The 5,037-nt window shown below is 32.5% G+C and overlaps 1 long non-coding RNA gene across 3 annotated transcripts; it reads right to left on the bottom strand.

Annotated features, from left to right (window-relative positions):
- Positions 1-203: 203 nt before the first annotated feature.
- Positions 204-4,479, bottom strand: LOC132311913 (uncharacterized). 3 transcript variants are annotated; one of them, XR_009483137.1, is made up of 3 exons: positions 3,149-4,479; positions 2,929-2,985; positions 204-2,491 (listed from the first exon to the last, which is right to left on the bottom strand). It is a non-coding gene; the product is annotated as an uncharacterized LOC132311913 (long non-coding RNA). The 3 variants fall into 3 exon arrangements; XR_009483138.1 differs by lacking the exon at positions 204-2,491 and having other exon boundaries at positions 2,544-2,985; positions 3,114-4,479; XR_009483136.1 differs by lacking the exon at positions 204-2,491 and having other exon boundaries at positions 2,544-2,985.
- Between the last annotated feature and the right edge of the window lie 558 nt (positions 4,480-5,037).

Here is a 5,037-nt window from a genome sequence, read left to right as displayed (position 1 = left end):
AAATATCTGATGCTGTAGTAGTACCTCCCCATCACTGTATCTTTTCCGACCTTTTTCTAGCTAATTAATGATGCTGCTTGCTAATCTTTATGCTTTCTGTACTCAATTTTGTCTCACTATTAATGCTTGACCTCAGTCTTGTTGATCCCTAGCTCATTATTGGAGCTTGCCTTTAAATTCTCTCTAACTCTATACTGACTTACTTTACAAAAAAAAAAAATTTCCTGATGCCTACACATAAATTCATCTCTAGCTACCTCCCTTCACTAGCCTTCGAAATATACAATAAAATCATAAAAGGAAGGACTCCATGGGGACAATAAAAGAATTTTTTATAAGTCACAAAATCTCTTCTCTCTCTCTCTCTTTTTTAAAGAAAATAAAAAGAATTATTGCAGCATACCTAAATGCATGCATGGTCAATAAGAACATGATTTTTTTTTTTTTTCTTTGGTAAAATTTAAATATTATAAAAAAAAAATAAAAAATAAAAAAACTGTACAAATTGCTGAGGGCCAACAAATAAATAAATAAATAAAAGTAAAAAAAAAAATACACAAATGGAAAAAGAGCTACTGGTGATAACAGCAGACTTGATAAAAGAGCTTGGAAGGTTCCAGGAAGAACCAATGGATCTAGCAGTTTCAAAATCTGGAACCTTGATGGAAACAAGTCTGCACTGAAAATGGACTGGATGAGAGATGAAATAGATCTTAGACTTGAAAATCCTGCTATTTATTTCCTTCTAAATGTCATAAACACAAGCTGCAAGAGTAAGATTGTTGGCTGAAACTTGAGAGAATCAGGAATGAGAGGACCAATTAGATGAACACTTAAACGTGGAAGTTGCATAAGTGCTGATAGAATGGGAGAAAAGACAAAGGAAGAAAATGTGGTCATGGGACTCAGCTACCCTAGATATATATAATATATAACAGATTTGGGGTTCAAATATAAGTACATTAACAAACCCTAGATAAAAGGTGAAAGGGCTTCTAGCTCAATGGTATAATCTCCCCATCCTCAAAGAGGAGGAGAGGAGTTCGATACCAGACGTGGGCAGAAGTGTGATAACACATCAACCTAGAATCTAGCGAGATCCAACTAAAAGATGCGGACACATTCACATATACCTAGCTTATTTGACATCCACCAAAAGAAATTTGATCTTTATAGATTTTTATTCAAACTAAATATTGATTTCCTATTATCACATGGTACAAATAAATGTGTTTCCTCTCCAGATACTTGTGGACCTTAGAGAAAATATTCTTTGCCCTCCCATTCATTTTCCATTGACATTAACAGTTCTTGTCTATATAGCCTTCCCAAATGGCATGGCTTCTGTTTTTCCTTAAAACTTCAATTCCATGGACAAAATAAATGTTAGTGTCCAAATTGTAACCACCAGTTCTTCAGTTCACACATATGGTGTGCCCTTTTGAAGTGTGTTTTTCTGGTGACCTTTATATTTATTATGTGCATTTTTTTTCCAGTAAGTTTTTAGTTAAAGCAAACACACACCCTTTTCTCGATAAGTTTTATGTTCATATTTTTTAAGTTTTTTTTTTTTCTTTTTTTTCCTCGGTAAGTGCATATTTTTTATTTGTTAATCCGGCCCATTCTTTGAAATTACCCTTCTGTATTAGGAATCAGAACTGGGTAATGACCCTTTTTTTTTTTTTTTTTTCTTGCTTGGTGTTTCAAAGTTCAATCTTTTTCCAAAAATTATCTATATGTATACTAGATCATTTTAATCCCTAAGCTTTAATTTAAATTGAAGATTAGATTCACCAATACATTCAGTTTTCTGATTAAACTAAGGAGTGTGTTAAAATGTTTTAACAATATATATAAGGTAGATTCATTACCTTATAAGATCTGCTAAAGTTGATAATCTCAAGTTAAAATATATGCCTATAGATCATTTTGTTTCATTTTGCTTTTATAGTTCTAATATGTTGGTTTATAAGTCTGTGAGTGCCCAGCGAGCATTAGTGTGCTTTATATATCATGCCTCTATATTTTTCACGCATGTTCAAACTAAAATTTGTTAATTTAATTAGAGATTGATTAGTGAAACTTGAAAAGTTGAGAGCTCTAATTTACCATAGAATCACAACAATTAAGGAAAATGCCTAATTGAAAAACACCAAGAGATCGACGTGAGTAATATTTAAAGGCCATTAAAAAACAAAATGAGGGAAAAGTAAGTTGTACAAATCCAGAAGAAGCTATAGGAAAAGATAAACGCACACTCACACAGAATCCCTTATATTTCAAGGAAGAATTGATGCAGAGAAAAGAATAAGAAAAATATTATCCTATTGTTGAATTTCTAATTAGTACCAGTTTATAAAGAAATGAAACGAAAATACTCAAAAATATAAACATAAAACACAATTAATTGAAAAACACAATCACACACAGAAAGAGGGTTGTACTTAAGGAGACAAATTTGCAAGATGCTTCAGGGAGTTGTTCCATCAAGCTGTGAAAATAGGGGAAAAGTATTAAAGCAATCCAACTATTAATTGCAGACCTTTCAAAAAAAAAAAAAAAAATCCAATTATTGCAGTGACAACACACACACACATTAGGACATCATCTTGCAATGATTCTCATGAATTTCCCATAGAATCGCCTAGTTTCAAAATTTGAAAATCCTCAAAACGTACACACAATAAATAAATATAATATAATACATGAATGTCCAAAATAAAAGACTCGATCAGTCAATCTTCGTGAATACAAAGTCAGTCCTAAACTTCTCTGACATATAAGTTCAGATTAGAACAGCATAGAATACTTGACCATACCTATATACACACAGTGACACACACAAAAATATACGCTTATATGTGCATTTTTATATAGCAAACACTCATAAACCAGAATAATACAGAAGTTAGGGCTAGTTTTCCTCACCTTTGTTACCCCTCCATAATCTATGTGAATTAGTTTGCTTTTAACTTCTTCTATTTCCTGCAAATAAACGATATTTATATAAATATATCTCTGCAACGTTCATAGATCCAAGCATATCTCCTGTGAAATTAATTAATTATCCTCTCTAAAAAAAATTAAAAAAAAGGAGATAAAAAATACTTCACCTTTATGTTTAGCTTGAAAGCAAATTAGTATATACCTTGAGGCTTTCTGAGTATAGCCATCGGTTGCCGATGCAGCATCATCAAGATTCTCATCACCTCCAACTCCGGCAGCTCTTAGAAACGCGCTGCCGCGCATTATTTGCATGTGAATCTTGATGATGCCGCAGCTGCAAAAGATGACTCTTGAGCAGTCCATGCATGATATATGTAAGTTGAGTAGGGTTACACTCCACTCATTAGTTAAAATTGAAAAACCAGATATGTTTATAGCCAAAATGAGTAAAGGAGGAAAGTGAAAATGAAAGTAGGATGGACACCTACCAAAAAATAAAAGATATAAAAGTAGGAGTAAGTACTAACACTAGATTTACACACACACACACACATATAATATATATACACTAGATTTACACACACTCACACACACGTATAATATATATACGCGTCTTCCAATTCATGACCACCAGCATGTGCTGACGCGGCACCAGGAAAGGGATCTTAAGGAACCCTAAGACAATATGCAATTCCAAAAGTAAAACCCCAAAAATATATATTTTTTCCTTTCCCCCGAAAATTCACAGTACCCCCAAAAAGAGTTGAACCAAAGAATTGTGAAATTCTTTATAAAAAAAATAAAAAAACTCTCTTTCTCAATAATTCACGGTTTCTGGATTTGTAGGTCAGATTTTCCAATATGAGATCCAAATTCATCATTGAAAAACAACGCTTACGTACCATATATGTATATTCTAGCTAAAAACTTAAAACTTGTAGATGGTGCAAGCTAAAGGAAAATGATTAAACAAGAAACTTCGAAAAATAAGATTTTACAGTCATGGAGTGTCCCTAAACAACATGGATTCAAATTCTAACATCTAAAAACAAATTTAGATACATATGTAATCATCTGTATAAAAGAAATGGCAAAACACAGAAAAACTAATAGAGAGAGCCGGATATATATATCTCACTTCTTGGCAATCTTCTTGGGGAGAGAGAGAGATGTGAGAGTAAGTGAAGGGTGGATTTCTTTGGAGAAGCTTTAGCTCAACACACATAAATACTGATAGATGGAAATTGTGGGTGGTTGGCGCGTGCACTTGAGGTGAGAATATAAAGATACAAAGTTTATTAGATTTACTATTATGCCATTACACCTACCATGCTTTTTCAAATTTTAAATTTTATTTGATTTTTTTTTTTCTTTTCTTGTAAATTACTGTGAGACGGCCTTTGGTTTGTCCAAATCACTCTCACACCCCGATACTATTAATTAAATTAATGTCCATTGCGAAAGTACTAAGATAGCCCCACTTATGTTTTAACAAATAAATACCACAGTTTTGATCATCATCATCATATTTGTTTTAATTAATCTAACATGAATGAAGTCAGTCACGCTTTATTTAATATTTCTTTTATATGTTATTTCACCTATTATATTTTAATTTTTAAAGTCATTTTTAATAATCTCGTCTCTCTTTTTTTTATTTAATTTTAAGCTTATAAAACTACAATATAGTACAGTGGGCTTCAGCATGGACCAAAGAAAAGGCCATTGGCCTAATACAAGAACAAAATCATCCCATTGGCCCAGTGTGTGTGTCTAAACCATCTAAGCCTACTATCTCTAATTTTTTCAACTTTTAAACCTAATTTTTCTTACACTTTCATTAGTAACTCTATCTTTTCTACTCACTCCACTCATCATATTAACGTTCTCATTTTTGTTACATGAATAAGTAGGTATGGCAATTTGCACTGCGGGGATGGGTACCTGCCCCACCCCGTCTCGTTTATAGTAGTTTTGGGGGACCCCCCGAGTGTTTAGGTAGGTAAATTACTAAATTACTCTTATTTTATTAGTATATATAATTAGTTCTAAAAACCCTGGGTCAGATTCACTTATTTTCTCAGTCGTTCT

This window comes from Cornus florida, unplaced genomic scaffold (assembly GCF_030987335.1).
Source record: "Cornus florida cultivar Cherokee Brave unplaced genomic scaffold, ASM3098733v1 CherokeeBrave_3.0.0_Hap2_Chr06, whole genome shotgun sequence".
Taxonomy (NCBI): Eukaryota; Viridiplantae; Streptophyta; class Magnoliopsida; order Cornales; family Cornaceae; genus Cornus; species Cornus florida.
This window is presented reverse-complemented; position numbering and strand designations above follow the sequence as displayed.